The following is a 26132-nucleotide window of genomic DNA, read 5'->3' on the forward strand; positions in this document are numbered from 1 at the left end:
TTGAAAACCAGAATCTTTTAATCAGTGATTGGGAAAACTAGGTATCTCTAATTATGCCTTCAGTCGGCTTTAGTTCTTACTGGATTTAACGAATCTGGCTGTCACCGATAGCTCGCCCAATGCGAAGTTGCTATCCTCATTTAGTACTAAGAAATGTCGCAGGAAATATACCGGCGCTGGCGAACTTCCGGGAAATGTAGCAGTGTCAATCAAACGGAGTTTATCTGTGCACGATATTAATCTTTCATTTTCCCTCGCAGTAGCTGTGGTGGCAAGATCGCATCGCGGCGAATTCGGGGACGTAATTAAATTCTGTCGTCTTCCGCAGGCTGGTGTTCGAGCAGGAACATCTCCCGAGTTATCTCCGTCCAAGTTCGAATCTGTGAAACATCTGCCGCACAAAAACCGGCTCCAAATCTCGGAGCGCACCTGCCGGGGCCTGGGTCGCCACCTGCCTGGTCCCTCCGCCTCATGTTTGTAATCAGGACGGTAAGAGGAGGAAGGGCAGGTGGCCGTCTTGGGAGGGGATGCAGATGGTGGGATAAGTGATCGCGTGAAGTGCCAGGGGGCGAAGAAGGCTGTGGGGAGCATCGATCAGGATCAAACCTGCGTTTCCCGTGCAGACCAACTGATCCGAGCCATGCTCAAGACGCTATTCCACATTACTGGGCAAGCAAATACCACACCTTCCTCTGTATGTACTTGCAAGGAGATTCTTTTCGCCGGACAAATGAATGTCCTGTTTTACAGCTCTCTAGCCTTTCCCCTCATCTGTCAGTACTTCAACACTTACAGAAATATCCTGTATTCATTCATTCTTACAGTTATGCTTGTAATAAAGTAATTAAATATTCAAAATGTTTACTTTATGTTGATGATCTGAAGATATTTAAATTAATACAAAATGTGTCCAATTTATAATTTCTACAAATTGACATCAACAATGTTTATCAATGCCTTTTAAATAATGGGTTAAATTTTAATATAAAAATGTTGTTATATGACTTACAGAAGGACTACATCTTATTTGAGAGATAATTAGACACTGAATGATAACCATTACAACGAATATATTGTGTAAAAGATCTCGGTGTAACTATTAATCATAATTTGACTTTTCACAATCACATATTTAATATGACAAACAATCCTTTCAAAAATCTGGAATTTATTACTAGAAATTAAAAAAATTGCAAAACACATTGATCTTGAAACTCCTTTTTAATTGTCATGTTCGTGCTAAATTGGAATATGTCTCAGTAATTTGGTCACCCACTTGTAAATCACATAACAATCAAATTGAAAAAATTCAAAAGCGATTTTCAAGACATCTTTATTTAAAAATATATCATTATTCGGCCTTCCATAACAAAATTTCGTACAATCTACTTGCTGAATTTAATTTAATGTCTCTTGCCAGTCGTAGATTACTGGATGAGAGACTTTTATTGTATAAAATATTCAACGGTCTACTGGATAATAGCGAAATGTTATCACAAATCCAGTTTAACGCTAGAACACCAATTCCATCGACGCTAAATAACCATATAGTTGATACAACGTCGTTAAATAACCAACTAAAAAATAGTAATAACGCTAGACGGTTCTAGTGGCAGTGGCAGTAATAGTAATAGTAATAGCAATAGTGCTAGTAATATTAGTAGCAATAGTAATAGTAATAATGTTAGTAGGTTCTAGTGACAGTAATAGCAATAATGCTAGTAACATTAGTGGTAGTAGTGATAACAATGTTAGTAGGTTTTAGTGACAGTAATAGCAATAGTGCTAATAACGTTAGAAGCAATAGTGACAGTAATAATGCTAGTACAGTAGGTTCTAGTTCTAGTGGCAGTAACAGCAATAGTGCTAGTAATAATGCTAGTAGGTTCTAGTGGCAGTAACGGTAATAGCAATAATGCTAGTAACATTAGTGGTAGTAGTGATAGCAATGTTAGTAGGTTCTACTAGTGACAGTAATAGCAATAGTGCTAGTAACGTTAGAAGCAATAGTGACCGTAATAATGCTAATAGGTTCTAGTTCTAGTGGCAGTAATAGCAATAGTGCTTGTAATAATGCTAGTAGGTTCTAGTAGCAGTAACGGTAATAGCAATAGTGCTAGTAACATTAGTAGCAATAGTGATAGCAATAATGCTAGTAGGTTCTGGTGGCAGTGATAGCAATAGTGCTAGAAAAACGTTAGAAACAATAGTGACAGTAATAATGCTAGTAGGTTCTATTTCTACTGTAAGTAATAGCAATAGTGCTAGGAATATTAGTAGCAATAGTGATAGTAATAATGCTAGTAGGTTCTAGTGGCAGTAACGGTAATAGCAATTGTGCTAGTAACATTAGTAGCAATAGTGCTTGTAATAATGCTAGTAGGTTCTAGTAGCAGTAACGGTAATAGCAATTGTGCTAGTAACATTAGTAGCAATAGTGATAGCAATAATGCTAGTAGGTTCTGGTGGCAGTGATAGCAATAGTGCTAGTAAAACGTTAGAAGCAATAGTGACAGTAATAATGCTAGTAGGTTCTAGTTCTACTGGGAGTAATAATAATAATAATAATAATAATAATAATAATAATAATAATAATAATAATAATAATAATAATGATTTATTTAACCTGGCAGAGTTAAGGCCATACGGCCTTCTCTAACACTCAACCAGGAGTAAAAACTGCGTTACAAAAACACTACAAATTTACAAAATACACTACAATTTTACACACAAAACTTAACAATAGCAATAGCAATAGTCTAGGAATATTAGTAGCAATAGTGATAGCAATAATGCTAGCAGGTTCTAGTGGCAATAATAGCAATAGTGCTAGTAACATTAGTAGCAATAGTGACAGTAAAAATGTTAGTAGATTCTAGTAGCAGTAATAGCTATAGTGCTAGTAGCATTAGTAGCAATAGTGACAGTAACAATGTTAGTAGATTCTAGTAGCAGTAATAGCAATAGTGCTAGTAGCATTAGCAGCAATAGTGACAGTAACAATGTTAGTAGATTCTAGTAGCAGTAATAGCAATAGTGCTAGTAGCATTAGTAGCAATAGTGATAGTAACTATTCTAATAGGTTCTAGTGGCAGAAACAGTAATAATAGTAATAATATTAGTGGGTTCTAGTGGTAGTAATTGCAATAGTGCTAGTAGCATTAGTAGCAATACTGATAGTAACAATTCTAATAGGTTCTAGTGGCAGAAACAGTAATAATAATAGTAATAATATTAGTAGGTTCTAGTGGCAGTAATAGCAACAGTGCTATTAGCATTAGTAGCAATATTGATAGTAACAATTCTAATAGGTTCTAGTGGCAGTAACAGTAATAACAATAATAATACTAGTAGGTTCTAGTGGCAGTAAGTTAATAGCAATAGTGCTAGTAGTGTGTAGTAGCAATAACAGTAATTGCAACAGTGCTGGTAACATTAGTAGCAATAGTGACAGTAACAATGCTAGTAGATTCTAGTAACAGTAATAGCAATAGTGCTAGTAGCATTAGTAGCAATATTGATAGTAACAATTCTAATAGGTTCTAGTGGCAGTAACAGTAATAACAATAGTAATAATACTAGTACGTTCTAGTGGAAGTAACAGTAATAACAATAGTAATAATACTAGTACGTTCTAGTGGAAGTAACAGTAATAACAATAGTAATAATACTAGTACGTTCTAGTGGAAGTAACAGTAATAACAATAGTAATAATACTATTACGTTCTAGTGGCAGTAACAGTAATAACAATAGTAATAATACTAGTACGTTCTAGTGGAAGTAACAGTAATAACAATAGTAATAATACTAGTACGTTCTAGTGGAAGTAACAGTAATAACAATAGTAATAATACTAGTACGTTCTAGTGGAAGTAACAGTAATAACAATAGTAATAATACTATTACGTTCTAGTGGCAGTAACAGTAATAACAATAATAATAATACTAGTAGGTTCTAGTGGCAGTAACAGTAATAACAATAGTAATAATACTATTACGTTCTAGTGGCAGTAACAGTAATAACAATAGTAATAATACTATTACGTTCTAGTGGCAGTAACAGTAATAACAATAATAATAATACAAGTAGGTTCTAGTGGCAGTAACAGTAATAACAATAATAATAATACTAGTACGTTCTAGTGGAAGTAACAGTAATAACAATAGTAATAATACTAGTACGTTCTAGTGGAAGTAACAGTAATAACAATAGTAATAATACTATTACGTTCTAGTGGCAGTAACAGTAATAACAATAATAATAATACTAGTAGGTTCTAGTGGCAGTAACAGTAATAACAATAGTAATAATACTATTACGTTCTAGTGGCAGTAACAGTAATAACAATAATAATAATACTAGTAGGTTCTAGTGGCAGTAACAGTAATAACAATAATAATAATACTAGTACGTTCTAGTGGAAGTAACAGTAATAACAATAGTAATAATACTATTACGTTCTAGTGGCAGTAACAGTAATAACAATAATAATAATACTAGTACGTTCTAGTGGCAGTAACAGTAATAACAATAGTAATAATACTAGTACGTTCTAGTGGAAGTAACAGTAATAACAATAGTAATAATACTAGTACGTTCTAGTGGAAGTAACAGTAATAACAATAGTAATAATACTAGTACGTTCTAGTGGCAGTAACAGTAATAACAATAATAATAATACTAGTAGGTTCTAGTGGCAGTAACAGTAATAACAATAGTAATAATACTAGTACGTTCTAGTGGAAGTAACAGTAATAACAATAGTAATAATACTATTACGTTCTAGTGGCAGTAACAGTAATAACAATAGTAATAATACTAGTACGTTCTAGTGGAAGTAACAGTAATAACAATAGTAATAATACTAGTACGTTCTAGTGGAAGTAACAGTAATAACAATAGTAATAATACTAGTACGTTCTAGTGGAAGTAACAGTAATAACAATAGTAATAATACTATTACGTTCTAGTGGCAGTAACAGTAATAACAATAAAATAATACTAGTAGGTTCTAGTGGCAGTAACAGTAATAACAATAGTAATAATACTATTACGTTCTAGTGGCAGTAACAGTAATAACAATAGTAATAATACTATTACGTTCTAGTGGCAGTAACAGTAATAACAATAATAATAATACTAGTAGGTTCTAGTGGCAGTAACAGTAATAACAATAATAATAATACTAGTACGTTCTAGTGGAAGTAACAGTAATAACAATAGTAATAATACTAGTACGTTCTAGTGGAAGTAACAGTAATAACAATAGTAATAATACTATTACGTTCTAGTGGCAGTAACAGTAATAACAATAATAATAATACTAGTAGGTTCTAGTGGCAGTAACAGTAATAACAATAGTAATAATACTATTACGTTCTAGTGGCAGTAACAGTAATAACAATAATAATAATACTAGTAGGTTCTAGTGGCAGTAACAGTAATAACAATAATAATAATACTAGTACGTTCTAGTGGAAGTAACAGTAATAACAATAGTAATAATACTATTACGTTCTAGTGGCAGTAACAGTAATAACAATAATAATAATACTAGTACGTTCTAGTGGCAGTAACAGTAATAACAATAATAATAATACTAGTACGTTCTAGTGGAAGTAACAGTAATAACAATAATAATAATACTAGTAGGTTCTAGTGGCAGTAACAGTAATAACAATAATAATAATACTATTACGTTCTAGTGGAAGTAACAGTAATAACAATAATAATAATACTATTAGGTTCTAGTGGCAGTAACAGTAATAACAATAATAATAATACTAGTACGTTCTAGTGGAAGTAACAGTAATAACAATAATAATAATACTATTAGGTTCTAGTGGCAGTAACAGTAATAACAATAATAATAATACTATTACGTTCTAGTGGAAGTAACAGTAATAACAATAATAATAATACTATTAGGTTCTAGTGGCAGTAACAGTAATAACAATAATAATAATACTAGTACGTTCTAGTGGAAGTAACAGTAATAACAATAATAATAATACTATTAGGTTCTAGTGGCAGTAACAGTAATAACAATAATAATAATACTATTACGTTCTAGTGGAAGTAACAGTAATAACAATAATAATAATACTATTAGGTTCTAGTGGCAGTAACAGTAATAACAATAATAATAATACTAGTACGTTCTAGTGGAAGTAACAGTAATAACAATAATAATAATACTAGTAGGTTCTAGTGGCAGTAACAGTAATAACAATAATAATAATACTATTACGTTCTAGTGGAAGTAACAGTAATAACAATAATAATAATACTATTAGGTTCTAGTGGCAGTAACAGTAATAACAATAATAATAATACTAGTACGTTCTAGTGGAAGTAACAGTAATAACAATAATAATAATACTAGTAGGTTCTAGTGGCAGTAACAGTAATAACAATAGTAATAATACTATTACGTTCTAGTGGCAGTAACAGTAATAACAATAATAATAATACTATTAGGTTCTAGTGGCAGTAACAGTAATAACAATAATAATAATACTAGTACGTTCTAGTGGAAGTAACAGTAATAACAATAATAATAATACTATTAGGTTCTAGTGGCAGTAACAGTAATAACAATAGTAATAATACTATTAGGTTCTAGTGGCAGTAACAGTAATAATAATAATAATAATACTATTAGGTTCTAGTGGCAGTAACAGTAATAACAATAGTAATAATACTATTAGGTTCTAGTGGCAGTAACAGTAATAACAATAATAATAATACTATTACGTTCTAGTGGAAGTAACAGTAATAACAATAATAATAATACTATTAGGTTCTAGTGGCAGTAACAGTAATAACAATAGTAATAATACTATTAGGTTCTAGTGGCAGTAACAGTAATAACAATAATAATAATACTATTACGTTCTAGTGGAAGTAACAGTAATAACAATAATAATAATACTATTAGGTTCTAGTGGCAGTAACAGTAATAACAATAATAATAATACTAGTACGTTCTAGTGGAAGTAACAGTAATAACAATAATAATAATACTATTAGGTTCTAGTGGCAGTAACAGTAATAACAATAATAATAATACTATTACGTTCTAGTGGAAGTAACAGTAATAACAATAATAATAATACTATTAGGTTCTAGTGGCAGTAACAGTAATAACAATAATAATAATACTAGTACGTTCTAGTGGAAGTAACAGTAATAACAATAATAATAATACTAGTAGGTTCTAGTGGCAGTAACAGTAATAACAATAATAATAATACTATTACGTTCTAGTGGAAGTAACAGTAATAACAATAATAATAATACTATTAGGTTCTAGTGGCAGTAACAGTAATAACAATAATAATAATACTAGTACGTTCTAGTGGAAGTAACAGTAATAACAATAATAATAATACTAGTAGGTTCTAGTGGCAGTAACAGTAATAACAATAGTAATAATACTATTACGTTCTAGTGGCAGTAACAGTAATAACAATAATAATAATACTATTAGGTTCTAGTGGCAGTAACAGTAATAACAATAATAATAATACTAGTACGTTCTAGTGGAAGTAACAGTAATAACAATAATAATAATACTATTAGGTTCTAGTGGCAGTAACAGTAATAACAATAGTAATAATACTATTAGGTTCTAGTGGCAGTAACAGTAATAACAATAATAATAATACTATTAGGTTCTAGTGGCAGTAACAGTAATAACAATAGTAATAATACTATTAGGTTCTAGTGGCAGTAACAGTAATAACAATAATAATAATACTATTAGGTTCTAGTGGCAGTAACAGTAATAACAATAGTAATAATACTATTAGGTTCTAGTGGCAGTAACAGTAATAACAATAATAATAATACTAGTACGTTCTAGTGGAAGTAACAGTAATAACAATAGTAATAATACTATTAGGTTCTAGTGGCAGTAACAGTAATAACAATAGTAATAATACTATTAGGTTCTAGTGGCAGTAACAGTAATAACAATAATAATAATACTATTAGGTTCTAGTGGCAGTAACAGTAATAACAATAGTAATAATACTATTAGGTTCTAGTGGCAGTAACAGTAATAACAATAATAATAATACTATTAGGTTCTAGTGGCAGTAACAGTAATAACAATAGTAATAATACTAGTACGTTCTAGTGGAAGTAACGGTAATAACAATAGTAATAATACTAGTAGGTTCTAGTGGCAGTAACAGTAATAACAATAATAATAATACTATTAGGTTCTAGTGGCAGTAACAGTAATAACAATAGTAATAATACTAGTACGTTCTAGTGGAAGTAACGGTAATAACAATAGTAATAATACTAGTAGGTTCTAGTGGCAGTAACAGTAATAACAATAATAATAATACTAGTACGTTCTAGTGGCAGTAACAGTAATAACAATAGTAATAATACTATTAGGTTCTAGTGGCAGTAACAGTAATAACAATAATAATAATACTATTAGGTTCTAGTGGCAGTAACAGTAATAACAATAGTAATAATACTAGTACGTTCTAGTGGAAGTAACGGTAATAACAATAGTAATAATACTAGTAGGTTCTAGTGGCAGTAACAGTAGTAGCAAGAAGAATGATAGCATCAGTATATCGTCAAGTCACACTGAATAGCAGCAGGTAATGCAATTGTGTCGATAACGACTTCGCTCAAGTGGAAGCTCTCAGCCGACTCCCACGCGCGTTACTGTGGATTCCTCCACTCGCGTAACAATGGCCGCCACTGCCATATCGATCCCGCGCGACGAACAGATGAACATCGCAATGCGCTCCCACACATACGTTGACTCTGATAAGACCGCGCAGTCCTAGTGACGTAACTCCCTGCTCCCTGTGGGGTGGTTTGATAAATGAGTGGAGGGGACCTCCACACCTGGTCCGCACTGCAGCCTTAAGTCGCACGTTGCTCCTTCGCCTGGATCGGACCTTCCTTACGCTCACCTTATTACAACAGTGCACTGCCAGGATTAGTCGCTATCCAGCGGTGGCACATTATTGGTACCATTCATAAGAAGGTACCCGAGAGTTTCAGACAAATGGGGTTCTCATGTTCTAACTTAATTTGGTTGCTTCTTTACCTCCATTAATTAAATTTAATCACATGTAGGCTTCCATATACACACAGCTATACACACAAACACTCATGAAAAAATTAGGGGATTATTTTCAAAGTCTTGTTCCTTTGTAATGTTTATGACATAGTAATAGTATGAGAAATTAGTACATTATGCAACGAGCCTATAATGATAGTAATTAAGAATCGAGTATGGATATTTATGAAACGAGCGCAAGCGAGTTTCATAATTTTCATACGAGCTTCTTAATTACCATTATAGGCGAGTTTCATACGACTTTTTATGCTCGACCATATTCCTAACTTGATATTATTAATTTTATTGTATCTGACCTGGAGCAATGTCCCGTATGTTGTGAGATGTGCGCAGCCGCGAAAGTATTGATTTTTTCCGAGGAACAGATATCCACATTGACCTTGCTAGGCCATAAGAACCTACAGAGATAACATTGAAATAAAATTAGACATTGAAAAACGAGATGACAAATTGAATTTATTTGAATATTATTTACAATTAACGCTAATTATTATAGTAACAGAACATAACCTTCTGCGACGGTATTGGATTTCCAGCCTCCGTGACTTTTCGCTAATTCTCTTTCGATTGCATATCCGAGAATAATCGATACTTGCGGTTTTATAACGGTAGAAAGCTGACCTGTCATTGGCTGAACAGTTGTAACCTGAGTCGTTATTGGCTGAAAGATCTGACCTTTAATGAGTAGGTGTACTTTAATGACATGCATTAAAGGTCTGCTACCAGGTGTATAATTACTACATTTCGGTATGGTCGAGCATAAAGTAATTTATGTAACAAGTGGCTAATGTGCTGTTTTTTACGAATTGGTTGCTACGTTCTTGCCCCAAAGCCACGAGTAAAAAAAAAAGCACCTTTTAGCCACGAATTATATATTTTTTTTTTTCATCACAATTCTAGTATTTGCAGAAAAACACAATAGCATTCTTAAAATTGTACAAAATTTAGTTAGTTATAAAAAATTAAACTGAAAAAAAAAAATCTACTTAAAAGCATCGTATTTAGATATGTTTCCAGAAGGCGGTGATTGTAAGCTTTAGTGGTTTCCATAGTAACAATTTACCAACAAGATAAAATAAAAATTGACATATTTTGTAATGCTGTCGTTAATTTTATTCGAGTTTATAATATAAGTAGAGGACGCATGTTGATGAAATTAATTATCTTTTAACTTTTAAACGATGCTATTTAATACAGTTATGTTATAATAAAACAAAGTATATGTCTTTTTTTATTTTGGGGTTATTAAAATCATTTTCTTCGTATTAGATTTTTACTGCAATTTTTTAAATTTCATTTTCCAGCAATTTTACATACAAATCATAGTTGTTGCCTTTCCACTGATTGTAACTGTAATCATTACTAATTATCTTCTTCTTCTTCTTCTTTCCTTCAAGTATTAGACCATAATTATAGCCTATTACGATCTCACAGTTGAATCTTCAATTTGCTACTAATTATAAGCACCGTATTTAGACACGTTTCCAGAAGGCGATGGTTGTAAGCTTTAGTGGTTTCCATAGTAACAATTTCCGAACAAGATAAAATAAAAATTGACATATTTTGTAATTCTGTAGTTAATTTTATTTGAGTTTATAATATAATAAGTATTTTTTTCTTTTAACTTCTAAACCATGCCATTTAATATAGTTATGATGTAACAAAACAAAATATGGAATTTTTATGTTGAATTTTTTGCCATTTTTGTCCTATAGGTCATTTTTGGGGTTTCGTAAAAAGCTGTTTTTTACAGTGATGGGGTATAAGGCCTTCGCCGTACCCCCAAACTGGAGAACCACTCCTTATCGGCTGTCCGCGACTGTTTATTCAATATATTCGCAGCTACCCTCCATATCTGGAAGCCGTCTCCTCTATCCGCAACCTGAGGACGTGCCATGCCGTGGTGGTAGGGACCCACAATACATGAAGGAATTAATGTACTGTAAATAATATTAGCAGTTGATACAATTAATATTAACTTTCATTAAAACAATCTAGTTGGAAATGTTTACTAATTTCTAAGGTAAGATCTTGTTATCCAAATTTGTTGTCATAATATGAAAAAAATACGGCTGACAATAACATTCTTTTCGTCCTTAGAGACTATGAGAGATATTATATTTTAGGTAATAGTGATGAAAAAATATGTATTACGTAAGCATTGTGAAGCGTAAAAAATTAATAGCATTTTTTATGGCTGCAACATGTGTCAAAAACTCACTTCTATTTTCACTCTGTAGTCAACTCAGAGCGGCTGAGTCAAAATGTAACACAGTGTGTGTGTGTGTGTGTGTGCTTGCGTGCGTGAATGTGTGTATGTGACCTTCACGGTTCTTGATTACTTCCTCACCTCTCCTGGGAATACTTTCGATAAGATTTCAGATCTGTTCTTTATCGATATTCTCCCAATCCTCAGTGTTTCTTCTTTTGTGAAACACGAAGACGCTTTCAGATGCTTCGATCCTGTAGTCCCACAGGTGCTCAATTGCGTTGAGGTCGGGACTAAGTGCGGGACAAAATATCGATTTGGTTGTCCCTTAAGAATTTTTTTGTTACAGCTGCAGCATGAAGTCTAACAGAATCAGGAATAAAATAGAATCGAAGTCAAACAACAACAACAGCAGGTTAAACGTCTGTGGAACGACGACGAGGTTTGTACAGTTGGCGCACATGAACCAGTTCACACCATTACTGATCTGCCTCCTGTATAGCTGCCGCAGATTTTCTTGACTACTTCGCTCATGTACCAATGCAACATAGGAATGTAAAGAATCTGTAGTGTTTTAACCAATCAAAGCCAACTATCAATTTCAATCATCTTGAAACAATCTTGTAGCAACTGATGAGAATTTGTTTAATATTCTGCTATAGCTAATGTTCAGATATTACATATTTTAGTTGTTTCCTTAACAATACAGTGGGCCGTGATATTACGTGATGGCCTTACTAGCAAATGTAAGCATTCAATATCTTAAGTTGTAATGTAATTTGTTTCTATATGTTACAAATTTTTACCAATAAGTTTGCGAAATAATCTTATTCCAATATCACAATAGTTCTCATCTTGTCGGTAAATTCCAAAATGAAGGTACCTAGTTCAAAATAAAATGTTATAACCTCAAATATTTGTTTAATTTCTCTGTTTCACTAATCATAATTTCTACAGCTATTGTCAAATGTTTACCCATGAATTCCATATTGCAGAAGGCCAATGTCATGTCGGCCAATGAAATATATTAAGTTAGCAACTTAAATATCTTATTTAATAATAATATTATGTTCTCTTATTTTTATTATTTTATTATTATTGGCGAAATAGTCTTATTCAAATATCACGCAAGTTCCAATCTCTTTGCATCACAGCCTGCTGGATAGCATCCTATAGCTGCTTACACCAGTGAATAGGGATTATATAGAATGGATAATGAGCAAATTTTTCTGTTCTGTTTTTCTGTGTTCATGCGCTACGTCGGCGTTTAGTTCCAATTTCAAGCGCTTGAGGTTAGTGTAATCGAGCACACGTTGAAAATAATTGAATATAAGAGTCGAGACACGGGATCTAAACATCGCCTACCTTGTTGCATAATCCAGTAACGACTTTGCTTCAAATAAATTCAAGTTAACAGCTTTTCCTTATTTCTAAAGTGATAAACTAGCTGTAATAATAATTTTTATGTTTTATATATTGTATGCCGTAATAAATTATATTATAAAAAATGTAATACATTATAAATTTATGTATCAAATTCGTTTAATATTTCTATACAATATAATATAGGTACTTATATGGTTTTACTTCTCATAGGAGTTATGTTTTTCCAGTTTTACTGCTATCAAATCATTACACATTTTAATTGTTGATGGAGTCAACGTCTCAACTCTCATTATAAAGGAACTCTCTAGACATTACAGATAATCACAGATTTATTATTTCATCGGTCCAATTTATTTTATTTGAATACATAAACCTAGATGTATTAATTGCATAATATTTCCGCTGTGTCGACTGCTAACTGGTGTGATGTCAGCGCCAACTCTAGGGAAAAAGCAGAATCTCACGCTCAAGCTGGTTTGAAGGTCATTGAAATCAGTCCTGCTACATCAAAGGTACCGACGCGAAATGTCCATACTTGTAATTCCCGACATACTGCTTACACTGCCTGCTCAATCAACGCTTATGTGCGAGTAGCCGCTAGGTGGCAGGTAGTGCACACCGCTATTATAGATATAATAGCGGTGTGTATAGTCCGGGTCAGCTTACTTCATACCCCCATTACTACATATGCTAGTGGATTGTGGTGATTTTATAGTTTGCAGGTTGAATTTTCTTTTGCCAACTTCGTTTCCAATTTCGATACTGACAAATACTACAAATGATAGTGATTTTGTAACTGGTATGTTGGCAGCTGAGACAAATATCGACAATATTTGTCGGTACTGGAGTTCCATGAAATCAAAATTGTACTAGATTTCTGAGCCGGTTAATGGAAGCTAGTGAAATTTGAACATACTAATAATTAATTAATATCAGTATTAATATTAATACATACTAGTTATTTTATGTGTTGTGTTGTGGTTATAATTCAAGACTACAGTCAGGTAGATTTTCGTAGTTAGTACTAATAATTTCATGTGATCAAACAAAATACATTTTTAGGTTAGGTCTCTTGAGTCAATTGTTTAGTCGAAGCAATGAATTTCGTATTGCCAGACAAAATATTTGACATGTTGATCCCTTTCCCGTATAGTTTGCCTACGAAAATATGTCACAAATTATTGAATTATTTAGAATAACCTTCCAACATAAAGTACGGTAATTAAATAAGTCATTTAGTACGTAGGATCGTGCGACATCTGGTAACAGTTGGCAACACTGACAAGACGGCAATATTTTCTGTTTAGGAACTGTTCTTATGTGACCCTCACTATACTAAGTGCCACCTAGCGGTAAAATAACTTTGATTAAGCAGGAGTTTACGCAGCCATAAGATGCTATCCAGCTTTGATAATTATCGCGAACGAGTGATATTCCCTAAGATAATTTCTTCCACCTGAACGTGGCCACACTCGCCGGGGACTTTACGCGAAAGATGACATACAAAACCTCGACTCAACAGAGAATAATACTACAGTCTACTATATACAGTCGCGAAGCTCAATATGTAATAAAAATGCAAACATGGGTAGTTGCCCACCACTAGGATCGCTACTATCGCCTCATCATCGCAGATCTCTCTCCTAGTAGACGACAAAATATGTTACACTTTCGTTGTGTTCTTTTGGAAAAATTAACACCTTCCTTCCATTATTGAAATATTAAATGCATAAAGTTAATTTATTATTTTAATGAGGTATATTAAATTCCACCATAAACTCGAAGATACCTGCAAGAAATGGGTTAATATTATTTTTGTTTGTGCAAAACGAACTGAAATTTACTATAATCGCTTCACTCATGCAAGATTATAGCGATAATTAACTATGAAACCAATAAATATTAATTTGCATTTCCCTTTACAACAATAATAATGGAAATATGAATTAATGGAGTAACTTACGTGTACCGGTACTTGTAGTGTAGGCTTACGTAGTTAACAAAGTGGGATGAGGTTAAGCAATAATAATCACACCAGAATTGGAAATAAAACGTGATCAATAAATTTTATTGTAACAGACTTTTTCTACGTCTCTAGTAAAGCAACAAATAAAAATAACAACAAAATTAACAGCTATAATTAAAAACATATCCTTTGAAGAAAAAAGTAGGCCTAAGCAATAATAATCCCACCAGAATTGAAAATAAAACGTGCTCGATAAATTTCATTAAAACAAACTTAATTTTTCTACGTCTTTAGTAAAATAACACATAAAAATAATAACAAAATTAATAGCTGCAATTAAAAATATATCCTCTGAAAAAAAAAAGTAGACCTAACCTTTATTTCTATGGAAATTTAGCAGCCTAAGTGACAGAACTTTAACCGGTATCTAATGTCCTTTCGGTTAGACTGAAACATTTCATTGTTAAATTTAAGGATATAATGTATTCTAACAGTCACAAAGAACTTCAAATTAACAGTTTTGTTTCTGCACAGCATTCTTGTGGAAACCCAGGAACCTTTCTGAATCTTTCGGAAATCGGAAAAAGGATAACTCTGGCCTTTCTCCTACTGTTGCTACAATTTATAGCACTACAAACGTCTCCTCCTTGTCCCATATTATTATTCCAATTATTATATTTTAGCAATTAACATTTTCATTATAACCAATAACGAACATTTCACAAGCATCAATGTGAAATACGCAACGAGCTAGCACTCGATAGAAATACGAAACAGTCCAAAGTCGACCATGGACAGTCTATTGTTTCTAGTTGCTAACCGCTTGGAGCGCTTTATCACGAGATTTGCAAAAAAAACACCTCAAGCTTCGCGACTGTATATAGTAGACTGTGATACTACGGTCCTGGTTCCAGTCCCTGTGTTGGACGGCGAATGTTAGTTCTTGTCTTCAGTGCTTTAGTGGTAGACGCGGCTCTTTCCATATACGAATGCGGTGTTCACGTGCTTGTACTTAATAGTGTGATCCGAAATAACCACTGCACCCGTCAGGCGAAAATCTCGCTGTTGAAGTGCGGCACCTTTAGGCATGTTGTTTTGCGTCTTCGACCTTGGGTTACAACAGTTCGACACCAATGCCATAATCTAGAAACTCGTGCAGGAGCTTACTGTACATTCATCTCTCATGAAATGACCTTGTTGAACAAAAGCCACAGTAGTAGAAAGTTGTACCTCATTAAGGTTCTAATGTGATTGAAGGATGCAGACCAATACTTACTTACTTACTTACTGGCTTTTAAGGAACCCGTAGGTTCATTGCCGCCCTCACATAAGCCCGCCATTGGTCCCTATCCTGAGCAAGATTAATCCAGTCTCTATCATCATATCCTACCTCCCTCAAATCCATTTTAATATTATCTTCCCATCTACGTCTCGGCCTCCCCAAAGGTCTTTTTCCCTCCGGCCTCCCAACTAACACTCTATATGCATTTCTGGATTCGCCCATACGTGCTACATGTCCTGCCCATCTCAAACGTCTGGATTTTATGTTCCTAATTATGTCAGGTGAAGTATACAATGCGTGCAGCTCTGCGTTGTGTAACTTTCTCCATTCTTCTGTAACTTCATCCCTCTTAGCCCCAAATATTTTCCTAAGAGCCTTATTCTCAAGCACCCTTAATCTCTGTTCCTCTCTCAAAGTGAGAGTCCACGTTTCACAACCATACAGAACAACCGGTAATATAACTGTTTTATAAATTCTAACTTTCAGACTTTTTGACAGAAGACTAGATGACAAAAGCTTCTCAACCGAATAATAACAGGCATTTCCCATATTTATTCTGCGTTTAATTTCCTCCCGAGTGTCATTTAGATTTGTTACTGTTGCTCCAAGATATTTGAATTTTTCCACCTCTTCGAAGGATAAATCTCCAATTTTTATAGTTCCATTTCGTACAATATTCTGGTCACGAGACATAATCATATACTTTGTCTTTTCGGGATTTACTTCCAACCCTATCGCTCTACTCGCTTCAACAAGAATTTCCGCGTTTTCCCTAATTGTTTGTGGATTTTCTCCTAACATATTCACGTCATCTGCATAGACAAGAAGCTGATGTAACCCGTTCAATTTCAAACCCTCTGTGTTATCCTGAACTTTCCTAATGGCATATTCTAGAGCGAAGTTAAAAAGTAAAGGTGATAGTGCATCTCCTTGCTTTAGCCCGCAGTGAATTGGAAAAGCATCAGATAGAAACTGGCCTATACGGACTCTGCTGTAATTTCACTAAGACACATTTTAATTAATCGAACTAGTTTCTTGGGAATACCAAATTCAATAAGAATATTATATAAAACTTCTCTCTTAACCGAGTCATACGCTTTTTTGAAATCTATGAATAACTGATGCACTGTACCCTTATACTCCCATTTTTTCTCCAATATCTGTCGAATACAAAAAATCTGATCAATAGTCGCCAATACATAAAAAAAAGTTTCAACATAGCAACAGAAACACTTGCCGAGTTCTTTTTTTTTTACTTCGTAATTTAACGACGCTGTATCATCTATTACATTATTTAGCGTCCATGGTATTGATGACAGCGAGATGGTATTTGGCGAGATGAGACCGAGAATTTGCCATAGATTACCTGACATTCGCCTTACGGTTGGGGAAAATCTTGGAAAAAAATAATCCCAGGCGGAAATCGAAAACGTTGCACCGGATCAGCTGGGAAACGCGCCTGCCGCTGACAAGCAAACGTTCTGATGGGGGCAGATAAAAAAGTTAAATGTTTTTATTCCACTATATTAATAATGTCAAAAGAAGTGCTTATACAAATTTTGGACACTCGACCGAAATTACGAGGCCGTCCAAAAAGTGATTTTCCTCGGGGTCGTTTACAGAAAAAAAGCACGATTTCATGGAAATATTTATTGAAACAGATACAGCAATTGTTGTGCTATTTGTCAACATATCCCCCACTGGAATGAGACATTTTCCATACCATGGGATCAATTTTTGTGTCGTAGAAGTCAGCCGCCTCAGTCCGGAACCAGCGTTTGACTGCGTCTGCACCTCTCTCTGTCGATCCCATATGAGAAATGTATCATTTCCGATGGAAAATATGTTGAAAAATAGCTCAACAAACTGTGTCCGTTCTAATAAATTTGTCCAATGAATTGTGTTTTTTTTCTGTTAACGGCCCCTGGCGAATTAATTTTTTTACGGCCCTCGTAATTGCGGTCGAGTGGCCAAAATTTGTATAAGCACTTCTTTTGACATTATTAACATGGTGGAAGAAAAAAATTTAACTTTTTTATCTGGCCCTATCAGAACGTTTGCCTGTGAGCTACGCCAATAGCTTACCGAGTTCAATAGATGATCCACTGGCAGTAGGATGTATTTTTTGACAATTACGTTGCAATTATTTTCTAAATAACATAATATTAATTTAGAGAAAAATGCTGATATCAATTTTATATTCTGACAATCTTTAAATAAGATATGAATGAATGAATGAATGAATGAATGAATGAATGAATGAATGGCCTAGTAATGTCCCGTGTAGGGCAAAGGCCTCCTAAGAAAGGGGTGGCTCGATGTAACTTACTTGGTGAGCCATTCCAAGGCTGTTATATTATGAACATTAGAAAGTAACAGTGTTTGACTGAAAAATGCAAATCAAGACAAAAAAAATCGCTAAACACAGCAACAGAAAAAACTTACAGAGCTAAAAAAAAAAAAAGCTAATTAATTTCATAATCTAGTTTTGACAGTACGAATGAATTCTTTACTGTTACGTTACAATTATTTTCTAAATTAGACAGATAAGTAAATTTTAAAGAATAATGTGGATGTTAATTTTGTATTTCACAATATTTACGCAATATTTTATCACACTTACTACTAAATACAGGATGAATCAGGAGGAAAGGTGAGGGTGATAATATTGGTGATTCTGAATAAAAAAGTTTATATGAACATATGTCCTATTCTTAACGGTTTCGGAGAAAACTAATGAAAACAATGAGGAACGGGAAAAGTGCAGGCGATAGTAAATTAAATTTAAATATTTTGAATATTGGCCGCAAAAGAGAGAACTGTATGGAATTTTGAGCAGTGGTTGCTCTGGATCCGGCAACAGGCAATACCTGCCTGAAATCGCCTTCAAACTATAATTTTGCCTCCAAATGGCACATCACTATTCATTACATCCTTGAGCATAGCATGTGTACACGTCAACGCATGCGTATTAGCCATAGATGCTTCATTCCTGATCATTAGCGTTATTGAACGAATATGAGAAACCTCTTTGCTGTTAACGTTTGCACCTGATAAAGAACCTTCGTGTAAATTTAGAGGCAATTTGAATCGACTGTGTACAGTACGGTCCTGAGGTGGTAACACTGCTGCGGTACCAGTCCGTGCAACATAAATTATATTTATACCCAAATTTGTGCAATTATGTGAATCAAATATTGGTACATGATTTTCCCAGTGCCATCAATAAAATATCCATTACTGATACTTCCATCATTTTTTGTACCAAGTCCATAATTTTAGTAATTATAGCGCGTTTTAATTTGCTTGGCCCATCATCCATCCTACCTGATCCTCATTAATTTGTGAAGAGTTTACCGACACATCTGAGGGGTAAGACATCAGCGATGGTTGGCAAATCGAGAGGAGATTTAGAAACACCGTGCAGTTTTAATATATTAGCAATATATGTTAGAGCAGACTGACAAGCAATATTACGGTAGACAAGTGAGAATGAATATACCGATAATCTTTTGATAATGCTTCTTACAATATCGTTCCACGGGCTTGAAAGATAATGTAGGGAAATAATTGTTTTCGTTTCAATCCCCGCGTTTTACTGCAAGCCACATCATTCCCATGCCGCCACGGTGGTCTAGTGGCTAGAGCGCTGCACTTATAATCCTGTGGACCCCGGTTCGATCTCTGCCGTACTCCAGATTTATGACTTCTATTGGGCAAGCCCGTGGTCAAGTAACACAGGGGTTTTCTTCGGGAGCTCCGGTCCACTGTGACATCCCAACAAATCTCCACGAGAGTGGGTGTTTGTCCCTTTTCATATATTGTACTGTGATCCTGTGTCGTGTTGGCCACACAACCAGGGAGGCCCAAAATGTATGCCTGTCAAGTGATGCCCATAGCTACATATCCTCCCCAACACCGAACTGGAGTGTAAGCAAGGAAAGGAAGAGTTTAAACGGAAGAAAGAAAGGAAAGAAGGGAAGAAGAAAAGAAAGGAGGAAAGAATGAACGAAGGAAAAGAAAAAGAAAGAAAGAAAGAAAGAAAGAAAAAGGGACGAAAGTAAGAAAAATGGAAGGAAAGAAAAAAGAAAGAAGAAAGGAAAGAAAGAAAGAAAGAAAGAAAGAAAAAAGGAAGAAAAGAAAGAAAAAAGAAAGAAAGAAAAAAGAAAGAAAGAGGGAAGGAAGAAAGAATGAAGGAAAGAAAGAAAGGAAGGAAGAAAGTAAAAGAAAAGAAAGGAAGAAAGAAAGAATAAAGGAAAGGAAGAAAGAGAGAATGAAAGAAAAAAGGAAAGAAAGAAAGAATGAATAAAGGAAAGGAAGAAAGAAAGAAAGATAGAATGAAAGAAAAAGAAAAGAGAGAAAGAAAGAAAGAAAGAAAGAAAAAAGGAAAAGAAAGAATAAAGGAAAGAAAGAAAGAAAGAAAGAAAAAAGGAAAGAAAGAAAGAAAAACGAAAGAAAGTAAGATAGAATGAAGGGAAGAAAAAAGGAAAGAAACAAGAAAAGAAAGGAAGAAAGAATGAAGGAAAGAAAGAAAGGAAGAAAAAGGAAAGAAAGGAAGAAAAAGGAAAGAAAGGAAGAAAGAAGGAAAGAAAGGAAGAAATAAGGAAAGAAACAAGAAAGGAAGAAAGAATGAAGGAAAGAAAGAAAGGAAGGAAAAAGGAAAGAAAGGAAGAAAAAGGAAAGAAAGGAAGAAAGAAGCAAAGAAAGGAAGAAATAAGGAAAGAAACAAGAAAAGAAAGGAAGAAAGAATGAAGGAAAGAAACAAGAAAAGAAAGGAAGAAAGAATGAAGGAAAGAAAGAAAGGAAGAAAAAAGGAAAGAAAGGAAGAAAAAGGAAAGAAAGGAAGAAAGAAGGAAAGAAACAAGAAAAGAAAGGAAAGAAACAAGAAAAGAAAGGAAGAAAGAATGAAGGAAAGAAAGAAAGAAAAAAGGAAAGAAAGGAAGAAAAAAGAAAGGAAGAAAAAAGGAAGAAAGAAGGAAAGAAAGGAAGAAAAAAGGAAAGGAAGTAAGAAAAAAGGAAAGAAACTAAAGGAAGACAGAATAAATGAAAGGAAGAAAGAATGAAGGAAAGAAAGAAAGGAAGAAAAAAGGAAAGAAAGGAAGAAAAAGGAAAGAAAGGAAGAAAGAAGGAAAGAAACAAGAAAAGAAAGGAAAGAAACAAGAAAAGAAAGGAAGAAAGAATGAAGGAAAGAAAGAAAGAAAAAAGGAAAGAAAGGAAGAAAAAAGAAAGGAAGAAAAAAGAAAGGAAGAAAAAAGGAAGAAAGAAGGAAAGAAAGGAAGAAAAAAGGAAAGAAAGGAAGAAAAAAGGAAAGAAACTAAAGGAAGACAGAATAAATGAAAGGAAGAAAGAAAGAATAAAGGAAAGGAAGAAAGAAAGAAAAAGGAAGAAAGAATGACGGAAATAATGAAAGAAAAAAAGGAAAGGAAGAAAAAAGGAAAGAAACAAGGAAAGAAAGGAAGAAAAAGGAAATAAAGGAAGAAAGAAACAAGGAAAGAAAGAAAGAAAAAAGGAAAGGAAGAAAGAATGAAGAAAAGGAAGAAAGAAGGAAAGAAACAAAAGAAGGAAGACAAAGGAAAAAAGTAAATATTTGTAATTCGGAGCACACCAACAGGCCTGAACCGTCATTTAGTGCATTATTATGACCCTTATCATTGTCATTAACACCTTTAGCTGGAACAATAATTACAATGCAGTTAACTGATCGAAATTTAATTGCGTCTCTTTTGGTGTTGAAGTGATCTGCTGCACGAGAGATGATTTTTTATCGATTAATTAATTACTGAATGTAAATTTCAAGAAAAAAAAGTGACACGTGGTTCACAGCATCCCAGCAACTGCGTGATACGTTTGTGTTCTCTGTTGGCTGTTGTTGTGGTATTTAGATTTTAAGGAATTGCTTCTTGTTGATACAGCGTGTTAATACTCAACTAAAAAACAGCGTAATCTTTCTCATCGATAGAGAGGTTTGCGAACTCGATGTTGGATTAGAATTTAATTTATCTTTAGAAGTCCAGACTATTTAAGATAAATAAATAAAACTAGCATTCTGTCAATAAAAATAAGAAATAATACTTATGAAAATCAAAATCTTTGTGATAATGATTTTAAAAAGTAATCTATCTCATCCTGGCCTAATTTACAGACCCCTGTATTTTATCTTTCTGCTTGTAAAAATTGCTTAAGTATGCTATAAACAATCGTAGTATTTCTTACTTTATTGGTTTAGTTTCATCTGAGCGCGATAAGATTTATAATTCTTTTCTTTGGTGCACTAATTTGCGTGTATATATTGTTATAATTACAGAAATGAGAATCTCGTTTACATAAAAACAACAAAATTTCCCCTTACAGAACAATTCTAACTTCTGTTTCAAAGGTGCATAATCAAATTAGTCACAGTCGGTTTCTCTTTTTTAAAATGTACGAGTAGTTGATTTGCATTTAAAATCAACAGCCGAGTTGCTCGGCTCAAGAGCTGCTGAAGGACGAAGCTACAGTCATAAGGAAAGGAAGGCATATTTTCTTCGCCTCGACTACCAGCACGGCTTGAGGCCACTCAGACTGCATAAAAAATGAGGCGGGAGTTCTTCAATTACAAATAAAACGGCCGGAACGTGATTCTAAGCATTTGGAAACTTTAAATATTTTAAGAAATGTTATAACTACCTCCCTACCTTCCCGGCATGACAGCCCAAAAATAAGGATCATCTTTCCAAAAACTGCCACAAAATTAAAAGCCTGATTCACAATAGTGAAACTATTTCACGTACGTTTGCGAACAATTTCACAGGAAAATGACAGAACCGTATCCTTTTAAACGACTTTTAAGTAATATATAACTACAATAAATGCGAAGCAATGATATTTACTTTGTGTCGTCCTGCTAATCCTCCATGCATAAATCTTTCAACCAACGTGATACCGTGGAAACCAAATGATGAAGCTGTAAAATATCTTGGAGTGCACTTAGATCGCCGTCTGTCATGGAAACATCACATCAACAACAAATTTAAATTGGCCTACTCAAGACTCACTAAATTATATCCGCTCCTCAACAAGAAATCATCTCTAAAGCTACAAAATCGCATGCTACTTTACACATCTCTATTACGACCTCTACTGCTTTATGCCTGTCCTGTCTGGGGAGGAGCTGCAGTAAGTGAAATTAAACACATCCAGTCATTTCAAAATAAAGTCCTACGAATTTCACTCAATTCTCCTTGGTTTGTCCGTAACAGCCAACTACACAGAGAAACTGGTATTGACACAATCAAGCAGTTTATTCATTCACAAGCTAAGAAGTTCTATGACAACCTAGAAAATGTTCCAGGCGCCGTCCATTACTCTCTCGGAAGGAAGTCCACATTTCCCACCAGAATCAAGAGCCGACTTCCAATGGACCTCATATTATAATCAAAATTTATCATCACACCAACCTATGTAAACAATTACTTATTAACAATTATTTTTGTTCATTGAGGAGCCCAATCTAGGCTGCCCTCAATTCAGTGTCATATATTGTATTTATAATTTTTTAGAAATGATCTGTATAGCGCTAAATGCGCAGATCGATCAATAAATTGTTAAAAAAAAAGTAATATATAAAATATGCATATACTATTTCGTTTATACGACGTCAGTCCATTTTCGACCAATGAAGTATAATGAAATTTTGAATTCCAACTAATCACAGTCATACATCGCGATTTTTGCAACTCGAGTTATCATAATCAATTTATCGCATGATCATTCTTTTGTTTAGTCAGCGTCGCTAACCGTTTCCCCGTAAATCCATGACCATGGGCACATCAGCGAATAGGGATTATAAAGAATGGACACTTCGCGTCGGTACCTTTGATGTAGCCGGACTGATTTCAATGACCTTCAAGCCAGCAATAGCGTGAGATTCTGCTTTCTCCCTAGAGTTGGCGCTGACATCACACCAGCTAGCAGCGGAAATATAACACACATAATTAATACATCTAGGTACATTATGTACTCAAATAAAAGAAATTGGATCCATAAAATAATAAATACGTCATTAACTGTAATGTCTAGACTCTAGAGTTTCTTTATAATGAGTGTTGAGACGTTAATCCCAACAACAATTAAAATATGTAATGATTTGATACCACTGAAAATGGAAAAACAGAAGTAAAACCATATACGTATACTATATTACATACAAATATTAAACGAATTTGATACTTAATTTTATAATGTATTATATTATTTTATAATATAATTTATTATATCTGAAATATAAAAAAAAATATTATTACAACTAGTTCGTCACTGAGAAATAAGGAAAAGCTGTTAACTTGAATTTATTTGAAGCAAAGCGTTACTGGATTATGCAATAAGGTAGGCGATGTTTGAATCCTGTGTCTCAACTCTATTCTCAATTATTATCTTAGCCTATGCTCGATTACACTAACCTCTAGCGCTTGAAAGTAGAACTAAACGCTGGCGCACAGAGGAACAAAACACAGGCAAATTCGCTCAGTGTCCATTCTTTATAATCCCTATTTGCTGGGCACATTAATTTAATGATGGACTACTAAATAAAGTGCGAAATCCTACTTCCACATCTACATCCTAATTTTCTAATTTCATGTCAATATTATCTAAAGAAAATGGCACTCCTTCTTTCAGATTTGATAACTGCGTTTTCATCAATTGTTCATTTAATTAATGTATTAATCAGATTATCTGTAATTATATTGTAAAATGTTTAAAATAATTACGATTTCAGCAGATAATGAAAATGTATCTGTGTTATAAAACAAGAGAAAAGCGCAGTACATGTAATTAACATTGTTAAACCTGTATTTCGCTTTTCTCAATTGACATTACTGAATCATGACAATTTCTTTATTGCAGTAATCGATATTAATCTATTTCAGTAATCGATATTCATCTATTTCAACTTCTCAGTGTCTGAATAGGTAAGTATTCATAAATACACAATTATTAACATTTTTTATTTTTCTATATGCACTTTTAACATAATTATCACTGATTAACTTTCCAACTTCTTTACTGTATTAACATAGCAAAGAAGTTGGAAAGTTAAGCCTATTAACGTTTTGTGAGCGAATTTTAGGGATGTATTACTTACATTTTTATTTTATTTACGAAATAGTCCTAATAAATGTCACTCGAGATCTAAGTTTTCTCAGATAAATCTCAAAACTCTTGTGACATTACTATAGAAAATTATAAACGAGGGTATAATAAACAAAATATATATAACATCAGAAGTGACAGTTCATACTGAATACATTATAAGACATAAATAAATAGAAAGCCAAACTAAAAAGACAGATGAAGGACGTTGCGGTATTCGATTCCAGCTCTTTCAGAGGCATTCCTGCTCTTCATTAATGTGACCTCGTCTTAGGCATCGAGCCAACAGTGAATCACACACAAAGAGTGTGCGACAAAATACCACGAGTACCTTGAGAACAGACTTGCAGTCAGGATTTTGCATGTGAACCAGTCTTAAAACCGGAGTGGAGTTTGCTGTAATTTCGTTATAACAGAGTGCACACTGTACTGTATATTCCTTAAGTCTATACATGTGATGCCTTAACAATTTTACTTTGGGATCAAGTTTATATCACTGTAATAAAATAATTACCATGCATCCCATTAAATTAGAAATGTGCGTGTTCAAACTGGGCCAAAGGCGAGAGATTTTTAAGGGCGATAAAACACAGGGTGTTAAAAAAAGGTATAATACTTCAATGGGTGATAGAACTCACCAAAACAGGTTTTAAAAAAGTCTAATAAAAACGTGTTCTAAAATTAATATCTTCCGAGATATTAGAACTTCACTTGTTCATTACAGATGCTCGATATGACTTGCATTCATCAGTCCGCCTAGTTAGCTCTGTGGTAGCGCGTCTGCCTTCACACTAGCCGGCCAAAGGTGAGAGATTTTTAAGGGCGATAAAATACAGAGTGTTAAAAAAAGGTATAACACTTCAATGGGTGGTAGAACTCACCAAAACAGGTTTAAAAAAGTCTAATAAATATGTGTTCTAAAATTAATATCTTCCGAGATATTAGAACTTCACTTGTTCATAACAGATGCTCGATATGTCTTACATTCATCAGTCCGCCTGGTTAGCTCTGTGGTAGCGCGTCTGCCTTCACACTAGCCG

General features: G+C 33.7%; 1 protein-coding gene across 4 annotated transcripts in view; it reads right to left on the reverse strand.

The window, feature by feature from the left end:
• Positions 1-26132, reverse strand: part of LOC138711083 (protein tincar-like) — a 226106-nt gene that overhangs the window by 171346 nt on the left and 28628 nt on the right. The window lies entirely within an intron of this gene.

Source organism: Periplaneta americana, chromosome 12, assembly GCF_040183065.1.
Source record: "Periplaneta americana isolate PAMFEO1 chromosome 12, P.americana_PAMFEO1_priV1, whole genome shotgun sequence".
Taxonomy (NCBI): domain Eukaryota; kingdom Metazoa; phylum Arthropoda; class Insecta; order Blattodea; family Blattidae; genus Periplaneta; species Periplaneta americana.